This window comes from Tamandua tetradactyla, chromosome 5 (genome assembly GCF_023851605.1).
Source record: "Tamandua tetradactyla isolate mTamTet1 chromosome 5, mTamTet1.pri, whole genome shotgun sequence".
NCBI classification, from domain to species: domain Eukaryota; kingdom Metazoa; phylum Chordata; class Mammalia; order Pilosa; family Myrmecophagidae; genus Tamandua; species Tamandua tetradactyla.
The window spans coordinates 89846253-89858262 of record NC_135331.1 but is presented as its reverse complement, the minus strand read 5'-3'; the positions used below and the strand labels follow the sequence as shown (position 1 = coordinate 89858262).

At 49.4% G+C, this 12010-nt stretch overlaps 1 long non-coding RNA gene across 1 annotated transcript; it reads left to right on the top strand.

The window, feature by feature from the left end:
* The first annotated feature begins 565 nt into the window (after positions 1–565).
* LOC143682616 (uncharacterized) lies at positions 566–5136 on the top strand. Its single transcript, XR_013175195.1, has 4 exons — positions 566–1085; positions 1479–1594; positions 2404–2788; positions 3605–5136. It is a non-coding gene; the product is annotated as an uncharacterized LOC143682616 (long non-coding RNA).
* Positions 5137–12010: the final 6874 nt, after the last annotated feature.

Here is a 12010-nt window from a genome sequence, read left to right as displayed (position 1 = left end):
TGTGGGGGTCAGGGGAGGGTGCATCTGCCCTGAGTGCCTGGAAGCAGTAAACATGGTTAGCAGAGGAAGACGGAGGAAGCAGATGTGCCGAGAGAAGAGATGAGGGACGGAGCACGGATGCTGGAGGACAGCACTCACCCCCTGGTTCTGGGTGTGCAGGCTGCCCTCCTTCCCAGGGTGCCGCAAGCACATACGGCACCTTTCAAACAAATTACCTTTTTACTTAGTGTGAATCCTGTTACTTGCAACCAAGAGTCTTAACTCAGATATGATTATCATCTTGAATCCTCAGAGCAATTCATTCTTCCCTTCTTACAGAAGACGAAATCAAGGCTTGAAAGATGGTAAGTGCTTTTCCCATAACCTCACTGTGAGTAGTAAAGGCCAAAGCCAGAACTCCAGCCTGCTCTCATTTCTCTGCAGCGCTGAGCCCTACATGCTGGACCTGAGATCAAGGTTTCCCAAAGGGTGTTCTGTGGAACCCTCGTCTCAAGAACTCATTCCTTGGGGTGGGGGGTGGGGGGAAATTATTCAGTTTCCTGATCCAGCCTTGGGGACACTGGGCCAATCACATATTAAATAAGATGTTCTTTACTGCAGAGTCTCTCAGAGCCTTTAATAGAATGGTGCCCGGTGGAAATCTGTAGAATGCAATATTTCTCTAACTTACTTAACCATGGAAGTTACATTTTGTGGAATTAATGTTTTGTGGAAAATGCTGCAAGGAACCGAATTTCTCTTCCCATCCCAAGCTGGTCCCCTGGAAGGGAGTGTCCTGGGAAAATGACTGGAAATGTCTGTCCCACCAGGTGCATGACCCTTGGTTAGATTAAGTCGCAGGACCGGGTCTGTTTATAAATCTGTTTCCTGAGGGTTTGACCAGCCTGAAGCCTCACGCCTGGGCCTGTGCACCTCGGGGTGAATCACCCATAACTGAATTTCAGAATCTCCCGAGTGGCTGGGCCTCACCATGCCCAGGACTTCAGGTCCTCCCACGCCACCGTCACCCCGGGAGCCTGGCCTGAGAAGCCCTGTTCCGCCCGGACAGCCCCTTCTAGAAGGACCAGGGGCCCCGGGAAGAAAAGGTAAGAGAAAAAGGGAAAGGGCTGAAGGAAGGGGAGAGACCAGAGAAGAAGGACTGAGGAAGGTGGAAGGGAAAATTCAGTCAAGCAACATTCGGCCCCTCAAACAGGGTGATAAGGTTTTAGTGAAAGGACCATTAACCAAAGATGTGCTGGATTCTGGGAAACCAACCAGGGTGGTGCCACACCGAGGGGCTGCTAGCATGGGGGCGGGGGGTGCGTCATGGCCACCCCTAGGTTTGAAGGGGCAAGGGAGCAAGCGGACGCAGGGAAGGTGGATGTGGACAAGGCTGCCTGGCAGGAGCTCCCAGGGCCTTTGGTGCTGTCACCCAGCAGGGCCGGAGCCCAGGGACAAATGCCCCTCCCAACAGTGTTCCCATCTCCAACTTCCTGCAGGTGCCTCCCATCGGCCAAACGCAAACAGAAGCCAAAAGGGCAGCGAGCTGCTGCTGCAGACCCACCCTGAGCGGGGATGGAGAAGGACGAAGTGTGGTGGAGATGTTATAGCACAGGTGGGAAGCAAAATACGAGGGAGTGGGGAGGCAAACAGAAGGGAGAGGGGAGATAAAAACGCAGGACGATTCAAAAGGGAGGGCTTTGAGAGAACCCAGAGAAGAGGGGAGAGGAGCCTCGGGGGTGGAAGCAGCTTTTCTCTCCTCCCTCCTACAACCATGGGGCATTGCCAAGGTCTAACCCCCCAGGTCTCTAAGTAACAGCCCACCCTGGAAGCAGACATGTGAACCCACTCCCCCGAAGGGAATCAGGAGCCCCAGCTGCCACCTCACTCCTGCCAACTCCTACGTGACTGGTGGGCAGGTGGATCTCTGCTGAGAGCAGCTGAGCAGGCCCCTCCCATGTGCAGTCCTCCCTTCATCCAAGCCACGAGTGCCTGAAAGGTTGGGAGCATAAATCAATGCCAGGCAAAGGAATCCTTGTTGAAATGCACCAGAAAATTGCATCGCTGAGGGTCCTGGAATGAATTCCTCTCTGCAGAGAACAGTTGTTCCCCAATTTGGTTCCTGTCTAAAAGCAGATGTTCACACACCGAAGTGATTGAAAGTGGGCCTGCTCTGTTTATAGGAGTTCACTAAAGGCTGTCCAGGCCTGACCAGGATGGGCGATGGGCCACCTCTGCCTTCCAGAACTCCAAGGGTTAGGGGAAGCTTGCCAGGGGCTCAGGTCTCCCTCCTTGTGTCACCCCTCCAACTTCTGGTCACTAGAAGGTGGGGAGGTGTCAGTGCTCCCACCCATTCTGCAGAGGAGTAAACATGCATCTGAGTTCAGAGCCGGCCCTCACTTTCGCCGACTCTTGCTCCTCTAGCTCCACAGGGCCCTGGGGCCGGCTCCTGACATCTGTGGTACCTAAGTCTCATCACCAGCCACCTCCCAGGGCCCAGCCTCACAAGGAAGTCAGGAGGTCACTGTTCCCAGGTCATTCCAAGAGGCAACTGCACCAGCAGCAGCTCCTTCAGCGAGATGAATCCAGGAACACTGACCTGGCCACGGAAAGTGATATCTTGAGTCTGGGAAATCCATCAAAGAGGAGGCAGCTGCAGTAGATCACAGGGCTTCTTTCTCTGCCTCTTCATCATCATTAGCCGAGGCCAGAGGTGGGGAGAGACCCAGGGCAGGAGCCAATCTTCAGGAGAGATCTTTGGGAAATGACGTTGGCCCTGGAGGAAAGCTAAAAGCCCAAGAGGCACCAGGTAGGTGTGGGGGGGTGGGGGGTGGGGGGCAGCTCCAAAACCCTCTGAGTCTGGGGATGGGGGGCAGGGGGCAGCGGCCAAAGGAGGGGCTCCAGGCCCAAGCCATATGCCAAGGAAGACTTCCTAGAGGAGGAAAGATCTGAGCTGAGTCCTGAGGAGGCACCAGCAGTACCTAGGCCATATGCGGGCGGGCAGGCCCCCTGTCCCCTCCCCCATCCCCATATTGGACAGTGTCTCTCCTTTGGGAGTCCTTGTTCTAACAGAACGACACTGCCAGGAAAGTCTCCCTGGCAACGTGGGACATGACGCCCAGGGAGGGACCTGGCCCTGGCACCATGGGATCGAAACACCTTTCTCACCAAAAAAGGAAAAAGAAATGTAACAAAATAAAGCATCAGTGGCTAAGAGAGTTAATAGAATGGAGAGGCTGTTCTGGAGGCTACTCTTATGCTAGCTTCAGCTAGCTATTGCTCATCAAATTTGCCAAAACCATTCCTGTCAACCCTAAAGAACACCTAAGGCTTTACTGAGATTCTTCAGAAGTTTCACTCACTAAGATTACTTTCCAGAAACCTACAGCCTCCAAATAGGCTCCTAGGCCTGGTAAGTCCTGAAACCGAGGGGGACCAGCCTCTCTCAGAACATCAACTAGTTCCATCCCCCATGCCATATTATTGACAGCCTTTCCAACATGAAAAAGTTAGAATGGGCATAGCCCAAATACTCTTAAAGACTGAGAGAAGGATCAAAGGCAAAGGAGGAGTTGTAACAAAGAAGATAGGATTTTATAATTTTTTTTTTCTTTTGCATGGGCAGGCACTGGGAATCGAGGACTCCTGCATGGCAGGTGAGAATTCTGCCTGCTGAGCCACCGTGGCCCACCCCGAAGATAGGATTTTAACAAATGAATATGACTGCTAAATCATTATAATAATATTTCTTTCAGTCTCCAGTGTCTTGGAGCAACTAGAAGGAAAAACCTAAAATTGTGGAACTGTAACCCATACCAAACTCTGAAATTTGTTCTATAACTACTTGTTACAATTTACTTTAGAATTTATTGCCTTTTTGTATATATGTTATATTTCACAGTTAAAAAAATGTTTTGAAAAGAAGTCAAATTAACTCCCACGATTAAAAAAAAAAGGAAAGAAAGTCGCCACCAGAAGTCCTGACTCCAGAGACCCACCATGAATGGGGGTATATGGGCAGGACAATCGGGAAGGCTTCCTGGAGGAGGTAAGCCTAGGCAGAGTATTACAGGTAAGGAGAGGAGGGATACTGAAGACCTGGAAGACCAACCCAACCCCATACCCTCATTGCTCTCAGGATCTTCCCTGCTTAGCCGTTGTCTCAATTTGAAGAAGCTGTCTATTTGTTTGATTAATGTTTGCCATCCTATTTGGACTGTGGTCCCCAGTTTTGCTCACTGATATGAATAGTAAATTGCTCAATAAATGTTTTCAGACTGAATGAATGAATGACTAGCCCAACTCTAATGATGACCGGGAAGTGGGTCAGTCCCAAAGAAGCCAGTCCCACAAGGTAGAGCCATGTGGCAGGAGGCGGTAGAAGGCCCTGGAGATTTCTAAGCACAAGTGGATCCAGGATGGTTGAACTGGGCCAGGGGACAGTTTGGGGCATTGGGCAATAAGCACAGGGTTATTGCCCAGGGAGCTGGAAAGACACCTAGGCAGAGAACTGGGATTTGGACTGGATTATAGAGTTGACCATCTGGAACCATGGGAATGGCTGGTGTTTGAGGTAGGCCAGTGTGAAAGGAAAAGAACGCCCAGGATGGACCAAATCTCACATAATCTGCATCCCAACCCCTGAGGTAGGGGCATTCTCAGCGCCCATGGGCTCTCTTCCCAGCCCTGGACCCACAGCTGCCACTGTGACCCCTGCCTCCTGACTCGATGCCCAGCCTCCACCATCTCCTCGGTCTGTTTGTGCAGAGTGATTTGTGGCCCTGACAAGTTGAATTGTGGGTAAAGCGACTGCTCAAATGGGGAGCAAATTGGAACTGCAGCTCCAGCCTGGGGGCCATCCATCACAGGGAGAGAGGCTCCGTCAGCACCGCGCCAACCCCAGCCCCCTCCCCAAGCCTCCTCCACAGGTGGAGGGGGCACCTCCTCTCTCCACCCGGGGCTGGAGGGGACTGGGGTGGAGGCCTCGGGCTCAAGGGCCTGGCTGTGGGAGAGACGGGACAGAGGAAGACTAAGCTCACACACAGGGTCAACACTGGGCTTTTCGCAGCATTTTTTTTTTTCGCATGAGCAGGCACCAGGAATCGAACCCGGGTCTCTGGCATGGCAGGCAAGAACTCTGCCTGCTGAGCCACCGTGACCCGCCCTTTCACAGCATTTTGACGCTTGCAGATTTTGCATAAAGCTCCCAAGAGGTGTATGTATTTGCAAATTAGGAAACTGAGGCACAGAGGGCCCAGGTGACAGGCCCCAGCTGGCACAGCATTAGCAGCAACCGGAGCATGAAATTTGCTGTTGGGATATCTGAGATCCGTAATGAAACAGTGGTTTCCAGCAACATGGAAGAATCTAAAGCAAATAACCATTCCATCTGGCAAAATGCCAAGTTCCCTACAAGTGGCAGTTCAGTAGCTCCATTAAGGATCGATGAGGTAAAGGAGCCATACATATACACAAAATGTGTATGTATATATATAACCCACGGGCCCTGCATATTTTGATAATAGCATATCTGCTGTGCCTGCAACCTGCAGCCCCTTCCTAAGAAAAGCCACCCCCGCTCCCCGCACCTGCTTTTCCAGCCCCTGATGGGTGACACCCGAAGCCTCAAGGCACATGACCCAGCTCCTGGCTGATTAGACCAGAGGTGGTCACCCAAACCAAGGGCAGTCTCTGATAGCTGGGAAATATGCTTACCCTTGCTGAGCTTAGCAGTCTACTCTTTGTGCTTAGTTCCCAGAAGGACATTAACCAGAACTTCTCAGTTCTGCTTACAGGAAGAAAATAACAGAATAGCATCAAGAACACACTGTGGCCCAGTGAATCAGTGCCTTCCTCCTCAAAAGACAAAGGTTTGGAAAGAGTCAAGAAGACCCTGCATGTAAGAGCTTGCACATCAATATCTAAATCTAAAGAAACTAGAGCAACAAGACGTGCTCAAAACAACAAAGGTTTGAAAAATTTGCCCTTGTCCTTCTCACAAAGATCCAGTGTCATCGCCAACCTGACAAGAAGGCATCATGGGCAGAATGCTCGTCTTCCTTGCAGGAGACCTGGGTTCAATTCCCAGACCATGCACACGTGCCACCAAAAAAAAAAAAAAAAAGAAAAAGAATGCGTCATGAAGCCATTACTTAGTTTTTGACTTCTACCCCCTTTCCTTTGCCTATTAAGGCCCTAACGCACATCCTTGCTTGGAACTGGTTTTGGGAAGATTTCTCCAGTCCTCACCAGTGCACTTGAAAGAAAATCACCATCACACTGAGAGACGTGCTTCTCCTTTGTAGCGCTGAATTGGGCCAGCCCTTCTGCGGAAAGAGCCGTGCTTGTGGTATCATCTCCTCATGGGCTGGTCACTGATTTTTGACTTGGGGCCTGACTGAGAAAGATGAAATTAGGCGATCAGACTTGAGGGACTGTGACTTTCAGCAAGCCAGTCAAGTGGCAGAGTGAGCCCAGCTTAAAAGTCACATGGTGACCTCAGGACCCATCTTTCTCAGGGACCCAAACTACTTTCTGAGCCCTGCTTATTTGCCCTCTGACTCTCCCCCAACTCCTAGTCCAGAAAAGTGTCTATATGGGGGTCGGGGTAGGGGGAGACAGATGGGACACTTGCTCTTATGTCATCCCACATACTCCCAAATCTACTCAACTGTTTATACCCACTAGTCATTTCCCTTTTCTCTTGAGGACTCAGATTTCAAAACTCAAAAGCCAGGCAACTTCTTTCTCTCTTTATGCTGAATCACCCCTTCCTTGAGACAACAACTGTCTTGCCAGCTACTAAATGGGGAAACGGCTGCGTTGGGGCTGGGGGGTTATTAAGCAATATGAATTAACACTTCAGCATGTCATCCTGCCACACAAGGATTCATGTGGCCAGGAACCCCAAACATTGACATTTTCATGGAGAGAGAAAGCTCCTCTCTGCCCCTCCCGGGGCTTTGTGTGGTGTTCAAGTTGGCATCCTCTCTGCCGAGCTTTGTACTGGTGATTTTCCTTTCATGTGGTCTTTCCTGGATGCCCCTGTCCTGAGATTTACACCCCCCATGACATCTCAGCTTAGTGCTAAAAGTTCAGACTTCTAGCACAAAGCCCATTTGCATCTGTTACACCCAGGGTTCAGTACAGGAGGCAGAAGCCACGTGGGGGGGTTAAGCATAGAAGGAATTAATACGGGAACTGGGGCTTACAAAATCATTGGAGTTGGCTGCAGGTTGAGCCTCAAGGAGTGACTCAGGGAACATCACTTCTGGACTGACCCACTAGGGGAGATGCTCCCCTCATGTGCTGGTTTGAAATGATGTATGTCCCTTAGAAAAGCCATGTTTTAATCAAAACCCCATCGCAAAGGTAGGATAATCCTCACTCAATACTGATGTTTGAAACTGTAATCAGATCATCTCCCTGGAGATGTGATTTAATCTAGAGTGGTTGTTAAACTGGATTAGGTGATGACATGTCTCCACCCATTTGGGTGGGCCTTGATAAGTTTCTGGAGTCCTATAAAAGAGGGAACATTTTGGAGAATGAAGGAGATTCAGAGAGAGCAGAGAATGCTGCAGCATCATGAAGCAGAGAGTCCACGAGCCAGCGACCTTTGGAGGAGCTCCTGGGGAGCTTCATGAAACAGGAAGCCAGGAGAGAAAGCTAGCAGATGACGCTGTGTTCACCATGTGCCCTTCCAGTTGAGTGAGAAGCCCTGAGCTTCATTGGCCTTCTTGAACCAAGTTATCTTGGAGTTGGTTGTAGGTTGAGCCTCCAGGAGTGGCTCAGGGAACATCACTTCTGGACTGATCCACTAGCATAGAAGGAATTAATACAGGGAATTATCATCAGGAAGATGGGGAACCAGGAACCTACTGGAACATGCCATTGTGGTTGCCATCTGGGGTCCAGAAGCCACTGTCACCACCACATCTGCCTTGCATGCCTAAATAGTTGGTGACTGGACATTGGAACATGTCCAAAGGAATACCCTGCATGCCCATGACCTTATCTGCATCAGCAAACAGCCAGAGGGACCTGTTAACCTCTGCCTTCCAAAACTATGAGAGTGTGACTATTGGCAGAAACCAACTTGAGATCTAGAACCCTAGAAGCAAAGGCACCCACAAGCCAGTGCTCTGCTCTGCAGCCTCTGCAGGCCAAGAAGGAGCACGATGGATGCTGAGTCCCAGCACACATCTCAGAGCCCAGTTCTGGTCTCCCCAGTAGCCTGCTGCCCTGGGTTGAGGCATGGCCTGGAAGCAAGGGGGCATTCAGAGAGTGTTCTAGTTTGCAAGTTGAAGAAATGTGATATACCAGAAACTGAACGGCTTTTAAAAAGGGGGATTTATTAAGTTGCACGTTTATAGTTCTAAGGCCATGAAAGTGTCCAAATTAAAACAAGGCTTTAGAAATGTCCAATCTAAGGCATCCAAGGAAAGATACCTTGGTTCAAGAAGGTTGATGGCATTCAGGGTTTCTCTCTCAACTGGGAAGACACATAGTGAACATGGCAATGTCTGCTAGCTTTCTCTCTGGGCTTCTTGTTTCATGAAGCTCCCCTGGGGGTGTTTCCCTTCTTCATCTCCAAAGGTCTCTGGCTACGTGTGCTTTTGTGGCTCTAAAGCTTTTTCCAAAATGGTTCCCTTCTAAAGGGTTTCATATGCAACTCCACCCTGAATGGATGGAAACACATCTCCATGGAAACCATCTAATCAAATTTACCACCCACAATTGGGTGGGTCACATCTCCATGGGAGCAATCAAAACGCTCCCACCCAGCAATATTGAATGAAGATTAAAGGACATGGCTTTTCTGGGGTCCACAAATTCAAACTGACACTTTCCACACTTTGGACCCCAAAAAGACATATTCTTTCCAAATGCAAAATACATTCATTTCATAACAATATCAGAAAGGGTTAAACAATTTCAGTAACAATACAAATACAATACAAAGTCAGAAACTGCACTAAATGTCATCAAAGTCAGCTACAGGCATGGTCTGTCCAAAAGCAAAATTCTCCTCTGGCTCTGGGCCTGTAAAACTTAGAATAAGTTATCTGCTGCCAACATACAAAGGAGAGACAGTCATAGGATATATATTCCATTTCCATAGGGAGAAACTGGAAGAAACACAGGGATCACCGGATTCAAGCAATCTCAAGAACCTGCAGGGCAAACTCCATTAGATCTCAAAGTCTGAGAGTCATTTATCTTCAGAGCTTTAGAAAGCGGCAGTCCCACCCTTTCCAAGGGTCTGTCTGCACAGCGGCCTGCCTCTCTCTGAATGCAAACTTGGGTGTCATTGGGGAGACCACCTTTTTCTCGGCTTCACCCTCTCCAAGCATCGGGGTACACCTGGGTTCTCTGCCATCTCTGGGGCACACAATCAACTCCTCCATACGGTGGCAGCCAGGCTCTCCCCAATCCCCAAGGAATGTGCTCTACTGTCTCCAAGGTCGGAGGTGGCACAACTCTCCCACTGCAATGAGGTGGAAGGTCCATCCTCTGCCTTCAGGGCAAATTCACCTTCTCCACGTGCTTGAGTGGGTCCACTCTCCTGGCCCAGGGCTTCTTAACTTCAGACCTTAGTCTCCACAGTTCTGCCTCTGAAGACATTTTACCTTCACTTTGTTCCTTTTCTGAGACTTTTAGTCCAGACTGGCAGTAGTTCCGTTTATACAGATCTCACAACACTCTTGCTGGTTTCCTATGCAATATGCTCGGATCATGGCCATCAGACAAAAGGAGTTTCCACAAGTCCTTCCTGGAGAACTCCATCTCCAATCCTGGCTTTCTCTGAAATGGCTGACTGGGTCCCCATTTGGCCAAATCCTCACATGGGGTCTCCCTTTCCGGAAGCCCAGAATTTTCCAGACCACCAGTTTCTGGTTTCTTTATACCCAGGAGTTCAGTTTCAGCTTATCTCTTTCCTGTCACATTTCACTATAAGCTGCAAGGAGAAACCAGACTGCACTTTTCACATTTACTTTGCAAAACTCTTCTGCTAAATATCCAAGTTCTTGGCTTTTAAAATCTGCCTTCCATCTAAAGCCAGCTATCAGTTTTGATACATTTTCTGCAACTTTAAAACAATGGTTGCCTTCCTCCCAGTTTGCAATAACACATGCTTGTTTCTGCCTAAGACCTTATTAGAGGTATCTTTAGAGTCCACATTTCTACCAACAGTCTCTTCAAAGCATTCTAGGCCTTCTCTATTAAGTGCCTCACAGCTCCTCCAAAATCTTCCCCTTATCCATTTAAAAAGCTGTTCCAACATGTTTGGGATCAGCAGCACCCCATTCTCAGTACCAAAATCTGTTCCAGTTTAAAAGATGCTGGAATGTGATATACCAGAAATGGAATGGCTTTTGAAAGAGGAATTTATTAAGTTGCATATTTATAGTTCTAAGACCATGAAAATGTCCAAATTGAAACAAGACTATAGAAATGTCTAAACTAAGGCATCCATAGAAAGATACTTTGGTTCAAGAAGGCCAGTGATGTTCAAGGTTTCTCTCTCAACTGGGAAGACATGTGGTGACATGGTGATGTCTGCTAGCTTTCTCTCAGGGTTTCTTGTTTCATGAAGCTCCCCCTGGGGCATTTTCCTTCTTCATCTCCAAAGGTTTCTGGCTGTGTGGGCTCTAAAGTTTTTTCCAAAATGGTTTCCTTTTAAAGGGCTCCAGTAAGCAACCCCACCTTGAATGGGTGGAGACGCATCTCCATGGTAACCATCTAATCAAAAGTTACCACCCACAATTGAGTAGGTCACGTCTCCATGGGAACAATCCAGAAAGCTCCCACCCCGCAATATTGAATGAGGACTAAAGGACATGGTTTTTCTGGGGTCCACAATTTCAAACCAGCCCAGGGGCCCTAGAGAGCCAAGTACATGTGCATGAGTGTGTGTGGTTGCGTGTGTGTCTGTGTGCGCCCATCTGAGGAACATTAAGTAGAACGGCTCTCGGGGCCTGGGAGGCCCAGCCCACATTCTCACCGGGCCTTTGATGGACAAGCAGTCAAGACAGTTCGAATCAAGTGGGAGAGTCAGAGGCAGGGAGAGGACCTCAGGAACCCTCTGGTCTCCCTCCAGCCCTGGGTCAATACAGCCTTCTGTGATAAGGTCTCAGGGGAGCACAAAGCTTGGTCTCTGCCTGAGCTACAGTTTTAAAGGCAAGTTCTAGTGGCTTGAATTAAAAACCAGGGTCCCCAGAAATCCCTCTCTTCAAAATAAAGTTCTGACACAAACACCATTCTGCAGGTTTCCTAGAGGGAATGTTTGCTGGGTGAGACAATTGGCATCGAGGCTCAACCCCCCCTGACAGGGGCCATGTTGGCCTGCAGGCCGCTGGCTGAGAGCAGGTCCCAGAGGGTGGTGATAGCCAGAGGCCAGGGCAGCCTTATGCCTGCAGCCTCCTCTGCTGGAAGCTTCAGTTGACTGCTTCCGCCCCTACCCTTAATAAATCATCCATCTACCTGCCACTCCCTACTCCCCGGGAAGACGGAGGAGCTGAAGTCCAGAGAAGAGAGGCAGAAGCTCTTGCTTCCTGACCTCTCTACCCCCCTCTCTACCACCTATCACCAAGGATTCTTCTTAACCAGAGCCCCAGCACCTCAGCAGTTCTCTGGGCTCTCTGCAGCCCACCCACAACCACCCTATCCCCGCTGCCTGCACACCCTGCATTCTCCCCAAGCTATATTATTTTTCACATCAGAGAGAGAGTTAAGAGCACACCCTCTGGCGCCAACCTCCTGGGTTCGAATCCTGCCTCCACCACTTCTTAGCTATGAGAACTGGGGAAGTTGCTAAACCTTTCTGAGTCCATTTCCTCATCTGTAAAACTGGGGATAACAACCATGCATCTCTTTCACAGGGTACTGCAAGAAGTAAATGGATTAGCACATGCAAAATGCAGGGAACAGTGAAGTACTCGGTAAAATCGGGAGGCTGTTGTGATTACCTCTTCATGTTTCTAACCACTTAGCCTTCTCTCTTGCCTTCCAGAAGACTCATCAGATC